This window comes from Triturus cristatus, chromosome 3_2 (assembly GCF_964204655.1).
Source record: "Triturus cristatus chromosome 3_2, aTriCri1.1, whole genome shotgun sequence".
Taxonomy (NCBI): domain Eukaryota; kingdom Metazoa; phylum Chordata; class Amphibia; order Caudata; family Salamandridae; genus Triturus; species Triturus cristatus.
The window spans coordinates 458,734,549-458,749,208 of record NC_140584.1 but is presented as its reverse complement, the minus strand read 5'-3'; the positions used below and the strand labels follow the sequence as shown (position 1 = coordinate 458,749,208).

The 14,660-nt window shown below is 41.4% G+C and overlaps 1 protein-coding gene across 4 annotated transcripts in view; it reads right to left on the bottom strand.

Moving 5' to 3' along the window:
• The window catches only part of PIK3C2A (phosphatidylinositol-4-phosphate 3-kinase catalytic subunit type 2 alpha), a 780,848-nt gene extending 766,504 nt beyond the window's left edge, over nucleotides 1–14,344 (bottom strand). Inside the window, exon 1 of one of the 4 annotated variants that reach the window (XM_085648082.1) lies at nucleotides 14,152–14,344. The gene's annotated coding sequence lies outside the window, so the exon portion shown is untranslated. The remainder of the gene's footprint in view (nucleotides 1–14,151) is intronic. The other 3 variants (XM_085648085.1, XM_085648083.1, XM_085648084.1) reach the window with 3 other exon arrangements.
• Between the last annotated feature and the right edge of the window lie 316 nt (nucleotides 14,345–14,660).

Below are 14,660 nucleotides of genomic sequence, written 5' to 3'. Positions count from 1 at the left end.
CCACCCTAAGAGCGGCACCCCGGAGTTAGAGCTCGCACCGGCACGTCGTTGGACACACCGGTTGTGGCAGGTGAGCAGTGAAGGCTCAGTGCGCAGGAGCTGCAATTGAGCACAGTGCAGGGGCTGGGGTGCAGCAGCCTGCGTTCACAGGTGCAGACAAGCGATGTTGCCGCAGATAAAAATATAATCTCTGGCCTCATTCATATCTCTGTTTCAATTGAAAGACTTGCTGGACCGCACTCTTTCTCGCGGACCCAAGCGTCCCAGATACACGGGTGACAGGAGTTGAAAAGTGAGGCCTAGGTGCAGTAAGCCGACCCTCTCTCTCCTCCTCCCTCTGTTCTTTTGACTCTCCCTCCCCTTCTCCCTTCCACCAACTCGCTCGCTCTCTGCCCCATTCTCACTTTCTTCCTTTCATTCATTCTGACTACCTTTCTTTTTAGGTCTCGCCTATGCAGTGCATACGAGACCTTGAGTCGTCGTGCAGCTCTTTTTACAAAGCAACTACTCGTGCTGTGGTGGCATACGGCTGCAGTAGTGCACAGCCACGTGCCACAAGCATGCGCTTTGAAAAAGAGCAGGATGCGCAATCACACACCCGCTCATCGCCAGCTCACTCACTCAAACACCTATGAGCACCACTCGCGTGCTTTTTTTTTCTTTTCTTTTAGCACGCACGCACACAACTCTCGGGCTTGTTATTTCATTGTATTTATTTTGACGTTTTTAGAGCGCCTTAGTGGCTGCCTCTGGTCTCATGCAGTGAACCAATAGTGGTGTGTTTTAGGGATAGGAACCTCATACTATGAGCAGGAACCATTGTCACTGGGCAGGGTGCCTTGGGTCAAAGGGCAAGGAGCCTTTAGTCTCGTGCAGAGGGCGCTTGCTTGAAACGTACAGTGTGCAGGGCTTTAAGTAGGCCGGGTCCCTCCTGGTCGTAGACCTGCCAGCAATTAACAAGCATTTGCAATGCAATAGGTCTCACATTGACGCGAGTTTAAGCTATTGACAATGCAAATAACAATGCCTTTTATTTTTGTTTTAGTTTTTAAAACATCAATAAAAGGCATTGTCATTTACAATGCCAATAGCTTAAACTTGCAATAATGCGAGACCTATTGCGTTGCCAATGCTTGTTCTCTTGGACATGGCACACATACTTATGTTTCTTTTTTCTCTTGCAGGTTTTGTACGCTGCTTCTGGAGGAGTCCCACCCACTTCTCTCATGTTTTACTGTTCGAATAAAGTTACGTTTCCATTTGTGTTGTTTTAATAAAAGTTATTTTTTTTTAACCAATAAATAAGTGAGTGTATGGGTCTTCTTTTTCTGACAACACTTGTCTGTAGTTTATTCTGAAAATCGGCGGCTGATAGTAGGTTATGAGGGAAAACCTTTTTAAATTTGCGGTGCACCTACCAAATATAAACCAACAGACTATTACATATATGAAGCCTGGGTAATTCTACCACGGCAAGGGTTCTTTGAGTGTATCACTTTATAACACCATGAGTACTGCCCGTGTGATTTCAGAATCAATAAGGCACTGCCCAGGGACACCGAGGCTTCAAGAATTGGCGAGGCCCACTCTGCATATTTAAGTAAAGCACCGGAGGTTGACGATCCCCGGTCTTGAGTTGGCCTCGAAGCCCCCTGAACAATTCGTAAACAATACCCAGAGTGGTGTTGATCCTCTAGGCTGCGAAACGTCTGTGCCCTCCCGCGCCTAATTTACATGCGAGATTAAGGTCCCCAGTGCTGCAGAGACCCCGCAATATAATAGGATTGGCCCCGGAACATTACTCACAGGTGGGCTCATTTAAATGAACAGGTGAGACCCCATTTAATTTTTTTTTCTCCAATTTTACCACCCGGATCTGCTTTATTGAAGCGATAAGAGGTTTGCCTCCTCTCGCTTCAACGAGGCAAACAAGAATTTACTATCACAGGGTGCAAACAATGCTCCCACCCTGCAATAGCAAACATAAATGTCCCGCGGATGCACACCCCGGGACACTGTATGAGCTGCGCCAGGGAGGTGGCGCTATATAGGGCCATGATGCATTGGTTAATGCATAACTACAGAATTAGAATAAACACATACTAACACTACTTGCACACATGTAGTACAGCAACCAGAGTGTAGTGAAGCGGCAGAGGAAGCCCAAAATCAAAAAATATCAAATCCTACCAGAGGTAGGATCACATAGTTCGATCACCAGAATGTAAGGGAAGAGGCAGCGGAAGCCCAAAATCAAAAAATATAAACCCTACCAGAGGTAGGATCACATAGTTCGATCAGCCGACGACCCTGGGATGAGTAGAAACAGCTTCACGAAGAAAACGGGTCTTCAGCAGAACGCAAGGAAGCTCGAAATATTGGCGAGTGCTGCCTTCTTTTTACCTTCTCCCACTTGTTGCCAAATTTATTTAGTGAAAAGGCAGACAGCAGTGGATCCGATAAGTAGATTTATTGCAGGAAAAGAAGACAGCTTAAACAGCCACCAACAGGAGCAGACAGCAAGGCAACCGTCTTCTCCAGCACCGTGTACAAACTCCCCAAGATTCCCCTCATGACAGCCCTACATTCTAACATTACATAGTTACATTATAGAAGCATTACATAATAACATTCTACTATGACTTACATTGGAATACTACATAGAGCACATGACTTTACAGCAATGAGCTCACGGTTTAACCCCCGAGTCTTCAGACCAGTAGGGGTGAGTAGTTTGCTTCCCACTCCCTGTATAGTATAAACGCATACTAACACTACTTACACAGTTATACTACAGCGGCCAGTATGCTACACCGCCCACAGCCCATCACTTTACAACAATCAGCTCGGTTTGATCCCCGACTCTTCACACACGTAGGCGTGAGTACTTCGCTCCACTTCCGGTATAGTATAAACCCACGGTAGAGGTCAGTAGTTCGCTTCCCACTCCCTGTATGGTCTAAACGCCTACTAACACTACTTCCACAGGTATGCTACAAAGACCAGAGCACATCACTTTACAGCAATTACCTCACGGTTTAGGCTCTCGGTTTCATACCCGAGTGTAGCAGCATCTCATCTCAGCCCCATGTCACTCTGAACAACACCGCACTTTCACTCCGGTAGGAGTGACTACTGCGCTTCGCACTCCCCCACAGAGGTTACAGTGCTCCTATCCTCCTGTTTCCTACTCTTTTCACCCTTTTCCACCCTTACTCGTTTCAACGGAATCACAAAATGGCTGCCAACACTTCCTAGTTGCAACCGCTCGCAGCCAATACGCAGCAAGCTCGTGCTCGTAACGCCTCAGCCAATCAGATGGCAGAATTCCCAAATATCGATATCTGTAAATTTCAATATTTATCACAAACTACTGAGCGGATTTACACCAAATAAACAACTGCGTGCTTTCTAGACCAAGACCCTTCTCCCTGCCAAATTTGGGGTAATACCGTTCACCCGTTCGACCTGTAGCCTTGTCTACAGTTTCCTATGGAAATTAACATGGAGAAAACACATTTTGGGACCCCCCCTCTTATTCCTATTTAAAACACGACTGTGAGAGGGACATGAGATGCTTTGGCCCCAACGGACAGCAAGACTTTTTTGTATTAGATTTACTACTTTTCCAAGGTGAGTGAGAACGGCGCTGTTTGGAATAGGACGGTAGCGTAAGAGCGAGTGAGTATGAGCTTGTTCCGAGTAAACTTAGATTATCAAGACTTATACTTTTTGCCAATAGGAAATATCTTAAATTGAACTTGCTCTACTACTATCTGGGATATTAGGTTTTTATACATCATTTTGAATAAACGCTGTAGCCTGAAAAGAAAAAACGTGCACTATGAGCACGGGCATTATATGTCCAAATGTTGATTCTATTGTGAGCTTTATGATACAAAACTGGTGTGTTTAGCAGTATTATCTAAAAACAAATTTGGAAATAACGAGAGTATCATATGCTCTCACGCTGTGGACGTTGGATGCCGCACCAGTTCTATCCCAACTCACTGTTCGTTTTTAGTACATGCAAGAGCCAGACAAGCGGCTAATTAGATGCATCTTGTAGAAACTCTAGGAACTGTAAAATGTTCTGGTTCATTTTAATCCTTCTCTGATTTTGATATCTCATTGATCTCTAGTACCTTACCGTCGTATTATGAGTCTGGGAATCTGAATCTTATGAATGTTTATAAGATAATCTTTTAACATCTCAACAGACTTTTCTAACGGAATATAAAAAGAGTATTAAAACTTATAGGTATCTAAAATGTTTTTCCTATATTCTCGTTTTCTTATGTTGCATTCTTTTTATCTGCCGTTGACTAATAGGGCCTTATCATGGTTCCCTAATTTGTGGACACATCGTATCTTGATGACAAAGACGATTACGATTATACACCTCTAAATGTAAGTGTCGCTTTTAAATTGGGGCACAACGGAATCAGTGTTTGAAGAGAGTAGGATATTTTGCATGTTTTTATTTAAAAAAATGTATCTCTGATTAAATAAATAGACTAGTTTTACTGCAACAATGCTCAGCCTTACAAATGTATTTTTGGCAGTTAGGAATACTTTGAAGCGTTTTGGGGACACTTGAGTTGATCTCCATCTAATTCTGACTCGGGATTGTGTGAAACTATTACACTAAAAGAGTGGGATTTCTGTAAGTAAATACGGTTTACCATCTATCTTTAAAATCATAATTATCTACAGAGACAATTAACTAGAAATTATTAGAGGTTCCCTTTTGGGTACTCATCTTTTCAAAAAATCTGGGTTTTTCAGATATTAATGTTTTATGAAACCGACTCCATTTTGTGGTTTTAAACACTCTTTTTCACTTCCTTTTATTCTCAGTTAGTTCAAATTTTGGAACGGTAATCTGGGATTCCACAACTATCCAGGATATCGGACTCTATAGGGGACTAGGTATACTGAAGCCCTCCCTTCATGTGAGCTCCACAACAGAGGTTATTAACTTTGATTCTAATTTCACAATTGACAACTTATGACGGTAGGGATACACTTTAGGTCCCAAATAGGGACCTTTTTGTTCCTAAATGCACCCTTTTCCAAAGAAGTTTTCCCTTTTCTTTCTTAAAAATCCCTTATTTTCCAATAAGTTTTTTCTTCCTTCTTCTACACACACTGGAATGTAGGTTTTGTTGAGTCTGATTTTCAAATTGTAGTATCTTTTGGATTCAGTTTTGGATTCATGTGTTAGGCTTATGCTCACGCACTTGAAGTTTCCAAGATTTAAATAGTGTTCACCGGTTGCTCTCTATCTTTTATTTTCTATTCTTGCTTTACTTCTTACTTTTCACTCTTTATATTTCTGGTTTTGGCTAACTATGATCACGCTATTCGGTGTCTTTTCCACTCTATCCGTCTGCTGGAATTTAAGGAGACACTCTGTGCTTTTAGAATTTAATAACGATAGATATCCCTTTTTATGTATGAACATACCAATTTTGTGTATTCATGATTATTTTTACAGCCTTGAGGAAGTCACGGTGGTGACGAAACGCGCGTTGGCTGTTGCTCCACATGTCAAGAACTGGACTCCCAAGAACTTTTCAAAATCAATTGTGTTTATGAACACCTTTTGATATGGAATGTAATGTTTTTGACCTATGTTCCTAACTATTTCTTTAATGAAGAAATTAGTATTTGAATGATACACACGTACGTTCCTGGACATTCTCTATGTCAGGGGTCATTTCCTCACATCATTTCGTTTTTCTAGCTCAAGAGATTTATATCTAGAATTGCATACATACACAATCAGAGTGCCGGGGTTTATGTGTTTGTATATTTGTTACAAGTCATTTGATGGCCTGTATGATTGATACCTTTGGTAGTGGGGTATCCTACCTCGAGTTGGCACCTGTCAATACGTTTGACCTCTAGATAACTGTGTTCAGCAGATACGAATACCCTATTATCTGTCAAATATTTGTTTGAATGTGCGACGCAATATCCACCACTACCTTATGTGATAACTTCCGGTATAGTATAAACCCACGGTAGAGGTCAGTAGTTCGCTTCCCACTCCCTGTATGGTATAAACGCCTACTAACACTACTTCCACAGGTATGCTACAAAGACCAGAGCACATCACTTTACAGCAATTACCTCACGGTTTAGGCTCTCGGTTTCATACCCGAGTGTAGCAGCATCTCATCTCAGCCCCATGTCACTCTGAACAACACCGCACTTTCACTCCGGTAGGATTGAAAACTGCGCTTCGCACTCCCCCACAGAGGTTACAGTGCTCCTATCCTCCTGTTTCCTACTCTTTTCACCCTTTTCCACCCTTACTCGTTTCAACGGAATCACAAAATGGCTGCCAACACTTCCTAGTTGCAACCGCTCGCAGCCAATACGCAGCAAGCTCGTGCTCGTAACGCCTCAGCCAATCAGATGGCAGAATTCCCAAATATCGATATCTGTAAATTTCAATATTTATCACAAACTACTGAGCGGATTTACACCAAATAAACAACTGCGTGCTTTCTAGACCAAGACCCTTCTCCCTGCCAAATTTGGGGTAATACCGTTCACCCGTTCGACCTGTAGCCTTGTCTACAGTTTCCTATGGAAATTAACATGGAGAAAACACATTTTGGGACCCCCCCTCTTATTCCTATTTAAAACACGACTGTGAGAGGGACATGAGATGCTTTGGCCCCAACGGACAGCAAGACTTTTTTGTATTAGATTTACTACTTTTCCAAGGTGAGTGAGAACGGCGCTGTTTGGAATAGGACGGTAGCGTAAGAGCGAGTGAGTATGAGCTTGTTCCGAGTAAACTTAGATTATCAAGACTTATACTTTTTGCCAATAGGAAATATCTTAAATTGAACTTGCTCTACTACTATCTGGGATATTAGGTTTTTATACATCATTTTGAATAAACGCTGTAGCCTGAAAAGAAAAAACGTGCACTATGAGCACGGGCATTATATGTCCAAATGTTGATTCTATTGTGAGCTTTATGATACAAAACTGGTGTGTTTAGCAGTATTATCTAAAAACAAATTTGGAAATAACGAGAGTATCATATGCTCTCACGCTGTGGACGTTGGATGCCGCACCAGTTCTATCCCAACTCACTGTTCGTTTTTAGTACATGCAAGAGCCAGACAAGCGGCTAATTAGATGCATCTTGTAGAAACTCTAGGAACTGTAAAATGTTCTGGTTCATTTTAATCCTTCTCTGATTTTGATATCTCATTGATCTCTAGTACCTTACCGTCGTATTATGAGTCTGGGAATCTGAATCTTATGAATGTTTATAAGATAATCTTTTAACATCTCAACAGACTTTTCTAACGGAATATAAAAAGAGTATTAAAACTTATAGGTATCTAAAATGTTTTTCCTATATTCTCGTTTTCTTATGTTGCATTCTTTTTATCTGCCGTTGACTAATAGGGCCTTATCATGGTTCCCTAATTTGTGGACACATCGTATCTTGATGACAAAGACGATTACGATTATACACCTCTAAATGTAAGTGTCGCTTTTAAATTGGGGCACAACGGAATCAGTGTTTGAAGAGAGTAGGATATTTTGCATGTTTTTATTTAAAAAAATGTATCTCTGATTAAATAAATAGACTAGTTTTACTGCAACAATGCTCAGCCTTACAAATGTATTTTTGGCAGTTAGGAATACTTTGAAGCGTTTTGGGGACACTTGAGTTGATCTCCATCTAATTCTGACTCGGGATTGTGTGAAACTATTACACTAAAAGAGTGGGATTTCTGTAAGTAAATACGGTTTACCATCTATCTTTAAAATCATAATTATCTACAGAGACAATTAACTAGAAATTATTAGAGGTTCCCTTTTGGGTACTCATCTTTTCAAAAAATCTGGGTTTTTCAGATATTAATGTTTTATGAAACCGACTCCATTTTGTGGTTTTAAACACTCTTTTTCACTTCCTTTTATTCTCAGTTAGTTCAAATTTTGGAACGGTAATCTGGGATTCCACAACTATCCAGGATATCGGACTCTATAGGGGACTAGGTATACTGAAGCCCTCCCTTCATGTGAGCTCCACAACAGAGGTTATTAACTTTGATTCTAATTTCACAATTGACAACTTATGACGGTAGGGATACACTTTAGGTCCCAAATAGGGACCTTTTTGTTCCTAAATGCACCCTTTTCCAAAGAAGTTTTCCCTTTTCTTTCTTAAAAATCCCTTATTTTCCAATAAGTTTTTTCTTCCTTCTTCTACACACACTGGAATGTAGGTTTTGTTGAGTCTGATTTTCAAATTGTAGTATCTTTTGGATTCAGTTTTGGATTCATGTGTTAGGCTTATGCTCACGCACTTGAAGTTTCCAAGATTTAAATAGTGTTCACCGGTTGCTCTCTATCTTTTATTTTCTATTCTTGCTTTACTTCTTACTTTTCACTCTTTATATTTCTGGTTTTGGCTAACTATGATCACGCTATTCGGTGTCTTTTCCACTCTATCCGTCTGCTGGAATTTAAGGAGACACTCTGTGCTTTTAGAATTTAATAACGATAGATATCCCTTTTTATGTATGAACATACCAATTTTGTGTATTCATGATTATTTTTACAGCCTTGAGGAAGTCACGGTGGTGACGAAACGCGCGTTGGCTGTTGCTCCACATGTCAAGAACTGGACTCCCAAGAACTTTTCAAAATCAATTGTGTTTATGAACACCTTTTGATATGGAATGTAATGTTTTTGACCTATGTTCCTAACTATTTCTTTAATGAAGAAATTAGTATTTGAATGATACACACGTACGTTCCTGGACATTCTCTATGTCAGGGGTCATTTCCTCACATCATTTCGTTTTTCTAGCTCAAGAGATTTATATCTAGAATTGCATACATACACAATCAGAGTGCCGGGGTTTATGTGTTTGTATATTTGTTACAAGTCATTTGATGGCCTGTATGATTGATACCTTTGGTAGTGGGGTATCCTACCTCGAGTTGGCACCTGTCAATACGTTTGACCTCTAGATAACTGTGTTCAGCAGATACGAATACCCTATTATCTGTCAAATATTTGTTTGAATGTGCGACGCAATATCCACCACTACCTTATGTGATAACTTCCGGTATAGTATAAACCCACGGTAGAGGTCAGTAGTTCGCTTCCCACTCCCTGTATGGTATAAACGCCTACTAACACTACTTCCACAGGTATGCTACAAAGACCAGAGCACATCACTTTACAGCAATTACCTCACGGTTTAGGCTCTCGGTTTCATACCCGAGTGTAGCAGCATCTCATCTCAGCCCCATGTCACTCTGAACAACACCGCACTTTCACTCCGGTAGGATTGAAAACTGCGCTTCGCACTCCCCCACAGAGGTTACAGTGCTCCTATCCTCCTGTTTCCTACTCTTTTCGCCCTTTTCCACCCTTACTCGTTTCAACGGAATCACAAAATGGCTGCCAACACTTCCTAGTTGCAACCGCTCGCAGCCAAAAAAGCAGCAAGCTCGTGCTCGTAACGCCTCAGCCAATCAGATGGTAGAATTCCTAAATATCAATATCTGTAAATTTCGATATTTATCACAAACTACTGAACGGATTTACACCAAATAAACAAAAGCGTGCTTTCTAGACCAAGACTCTTCTCCCTGCCAAATTTGGGGTAATTCCGTTCACCCGTTCGACCTGTAGCCTGGTCTACAGTTTTCTATGGAAATTAACATGGAGAAAACACGTTTTGGGACCCCCCCTTTTTTTCCTCCGCCCCCACTAGACAAATCACCCCCAAACTTTCAACATAGGAGCTGATAGGAACAAAGAATTTGTTTGGAAAATTTCATGAAGATTCATCAAACGACGCCAAAGTTATAAGCAAAAGAAAAAATGCTCTTCCTATGGAAACTTGGTCCTAACTATAACTACCTACTGGCAACCGCCAGTAGGTAAAATATATATATATTTCGGGTTTTTTTCCTCTCTCTCTTGTAGTAGAAAGTGAATGATGTGTTTTTTGCACTTTACCATTTTTATCAACCGAATATGCATCTTACCTATAATGCCAGAAAGTGAATATTGTGGTTGTTGCATTTTCACTTTGCCAATCTTATGGTTTAAATTTTCACTTTATCTACAACCGAATTAGCATTATAGTATTATCTTTGGATGTATCTTGGACTGATAATCATTTTATATATAGTAGCATATGTAAATTTATTCTACTTATTTGACATGTTTTAAACGTATAATTTGTATATTTTATGGTTTGTCAAACTGAATAAAGATATCTACTACTACCTAAACTACAGGACAAGTAGTTTTATGAAGCAACCTATCCCATGGGCAAGTAGATAATTATATTAAATTCCACACCCCTGATTATGTACATTCTGGATCTGGCCCTATCTTGGGGAACTTCAAACTCTGGGTAGATTCTCTGAGCATCCAGAAGATTTCAGAAATGGTCCAAAAACTACAATCTCTGGGCTTCAAGCAACTGATTAAGGTACATGCTCATGAGGCAGACTACTCATTGAACTTGCCATTTACTTGCATTTATTAACACCACAGACCCAAATGTGGAGACCAGAGCCTGTACAGATCACTTCCTGACCCAAGACCTTCTATCCTTCAGGAGACTCCTCAAGACCTGGCTGTTAGAGCAGTAGCAGCATTCCGCCCCCCCCCCCCCTCCCCACCCACCCTCAGTGCCTTGAAACCCTCGCGGGTGAGTAGTGCGCTCTATAAATGTACTGATTGATTGATTGATGGTCTACAATATCTGGTTGCAACCACACTAAAATTAAACCTTTCCACAGGTATAACTTAGGAAAGCTCTGGCACAGAAAAAAGGTCCTACCAGCAGGAGTATTATCCCCAAGAACCTCCCACATCTCCCAACAACTACTAGTTCAGACACTTCTTGAATCTCGAAACCGCAAAATAGCACAAACTCGACACAGCTTCCCCTTCTTAAACTCAGAAAAACAAAATCTGTGGATAAGATTGCCAGTAACAGTTTTAACTTAGAGTTAGGGGATTCGAATACATCATGTACCCCAAAATAAAATCTTTAAAAAAATCAAACGTTGGAATTGTATAAATCGTTAAGCGAAGTAACTGAATAAGAAGCATTACAGCATTTGATGCTGTCACCTCAAACCAGCATTGAGAGAACATTACCTTTCATTGAGACTAAAATATTCAAGATACAAGCTTGCATTTCAAAAATTGAACATCCCATTTACAAATCACATTTCTTTTATCACACTGAGCATCAAACAAATGTTCAAAGCTGCACATTAGTTGAAAGCATCAAACAGTGCATTTAATCCTCGGTCAGCTATCACACTGAAACAAAACATGAACAACTACAGATTGGTGTTTAATCTACCTTCCCGGAGAAAGCCCAAGAAAATGATGGTGAGAAAAAAAAAAATAATAATAAATCAAACAATTTACTGAAAATAACCTTCCTAATGAATGTCAATCAGGCTTTAGGCAGGCATGCACCACCAGGAACGCAATGCTTTAAACTGTTTTGTTGATGCTCCAAATAAACTCAAAAAAGGAAACCCCTCTCTTCTTGCTTTCCTGGATCTTCCGGCTTCAGAAGAAAGGTCCTCAATGAATTCACTGGATAACTACCAAAATCTCAATCTCACACACGAACCCATCACATATTCACAAGGATGTACCCCAAGGCTCTTTTCTCTATGCCACCCTCATCTATTCACACATAGAATCAGTTGGAGCCCTTCTCAAGTACTCCAACGTCTCTTACCACTTGGGCGCTGATGACAAGCAACTGTACTTCAATACAGCCTCCCAGGATGACATCACTGCCCGCCCTTAGATTTTCAAGTAAATTCAGCCCTGGGTGACCATTCATCACTTCAAAATAGACCTGAAGAAAATGTATGTTTTCATTTTCTCTCCACCCAACTATTCGACCATAGTACAAACATGGCTTAACAATCCATGTCCTAGACTGGTCCCTGACTATGCCAAGTTACTGTGCTTCCCTTAACAATTTGAACTTCCACTTCAAAACGGAACTCAAGCTACTGCTAAAGTACAAACCACACTGAATCAACTAGGGCCTAGATACTATTCTGAATGATTGCTGCAACATTGCCTGTCAGAGCCTCATTAGAAGTCATTGGAAATTTACGTCTTCAAAAAGAAGTAAACATATTTCTGCCCACTTCTTAAGAATCAAGACACCTCATTGGCTCTGAAAGATGGTCCATTGCTTCCAGTGGCATCGAGAATACAATTCAAACTTCCTGTACCACACTCAAAGTACAGAAGGTTCCTTACCTCAACTATTTACAGGACTAATTTATATCCTTCACACCCAGCCGTAAACTGAGCTCAAGCAGGGCAAACTTAATTATTAAAGAAAAATTCAAAGACAAAAAGCATGGAGATTGGTCTCCATTGTTGTGCGCGAAACCTCTCTGTGCTCACCTCTGGAATATTCCCAGTCTCGCTGTGATAAATAAACATATGCAAACAAGTATGTTGAAACACGTTTTATCATTCCTGTACAAGCTACCCGGGCTTCTACTCCCGTGAGAAACATCAGCGGCAAATCTCACAATAGAGTAAACTCTAGTGTTCACCTCACAGCTGAAGAAGGGGTAAAGGCTTCACAAACTCGATTGTCAATAACGATACAATATGTCTCTGCAACAATCCAAAGAATTACACCACATGAAAATAAATAAGAAGCTGAGGCGCATGTTGACTTGCTGCTTCACGATCATGCCACCCAACAACACAATGTGACAGGCCTCCAAGAGCTTCCCAAGAAGTACAAACAATACATGTCCACAAAGTTCCCCTTTTGTAAGTCTCGGAGTTGTCACTGATCCATGTGTAAATTCCTTGTCGCAACAGGACCTTGTCATTTTACCCAAACAGGTTTATCAGCCCCCCCTTAGCCCACTAGCAAGTTTATCAGCTCTCACCTTTCTAAGGCAAAAAGAGCTGAACAGCAAACTATTTGCTATTTGTCAGCTTCAAGCTGGCGCTTGGAACACTAGCCAGAAAGCTAACAGGACCCAAACGAAGACCATATAGACCTGCATGCCTCCAGCGTATAAACTTCTTGCACGGAAGCCATTCTCCTTACACTGCCAAAGTTATTGTGGGGGGCTGCAGGGCTTCAAATGGGCCGGAACTGTCCGGTACCGAGTACAGGCACTTTTCTATTTTGTGAGGGGGGGGGGGGGGAGTACCTGCAAATCTCAAGAGTGACATAACACTTTTAATTGGAGAGTACTGGACTTCTCGGAAACAAGCAGGTACTCCGATACAGGGTACCTGCAATTCTATGCTTCCTTTTAAAGCACTGGGTAACTGGCCCTACTCTTGCCGGGTTGCTCCTTGAATTATTTTCCAGCTGCCGACTGACATGTGATGAAAGATTGAAGACACATTGGTACCAACAGAAGCATTGGCGGAGCAATCATAATTCTTCCTTCTTGATGAAAACATTCTTCCTCTTAAAAACTGTAAAATGTAAACACCTAGATTGAAAAGAGGGACTCTGATGTGTTACGTGTTGGTACCAGTGTTAGTGGGGTTACAAAAAGGTCTAAACTAATATCACCACGCCATATATTTTACAGTACGGAGGCCTCCTTTTACAAGTGCTCGTTTTCGGGTTAGTTACCATGCATGACAGCACTGCCGCTTTAGGTGGAAGACTCCAAAATTTCCAAACTGAATTTACTTTTGCTTTCTCCCGCTTATATGTTCATCTACTTACAAACAAGTTAATGTTAAATTAAGTTCCCTCAATTTTTCCTTCCAACTTTACTTATCTTTTCCAACATGTTGGAATGCATGCAGTTCAACTGAAGTGAACAGGACTTCGCCTTGAATTCTGACGGTTAAATAAATACAAGCCAACACTGGAAACCAGATGACCAGAGTCATCTTAAAGGTATTCAGTCAATAAAAAAAAGTCTATACAGGAGACCCACTGCAAATAAGATTTGTTATTTGTTTGCCCCGTTTCGAAATGATTAAACTGACACACAACTTTGCAAAAGCACACAAAATATAGATTGCAAACCACAGTGCCGCAGCAAGTAACTGAACTGTATCTGGATAGAGGATACCAGACAGATATTTGCACTCACCGCAAAAGCAGAGGATACAGGCAAAGTAGGCCTTACAAAAGAGAGACTGCTGAGGCGAAGACCACAGAAGACGGGCCTGGGATCTACTTACTGGGGAGGCACTCAGCGGCAACTACGAGCTTGGGGAGGGGGCCTATGCCGGGCTTGAAGCAGCAGTGATCAGGAGCAGCGGCAGGGAGGGACCATAGGAAATGATGCGGTAGAGTCCGGGTGGCTCTCGGATGAGAATTGCGCTGCATAAACAAATCAGACTGTCGGTAAGGCGGGGCTAACTTGTAGGTGACCAATCAGAGTTTCAGTTTGCCTCGGAAAGCGTCTCCTACGCGAGTTCTCCAAACTGCCCCAGAACTGGCCGGGTCGGAGTTCTAGTAGGCTAACTAGCGTGGGGGCCTGTTCTCTCTGACTGCCTACACCGGTGTTAATCTCTGTGGGCCCCTCTAAAGGAAGACGGCGAGACCTGCAGTAGCTAAAAATACTGTCAGAGATATCGGTATTCACCAGAACCCAAA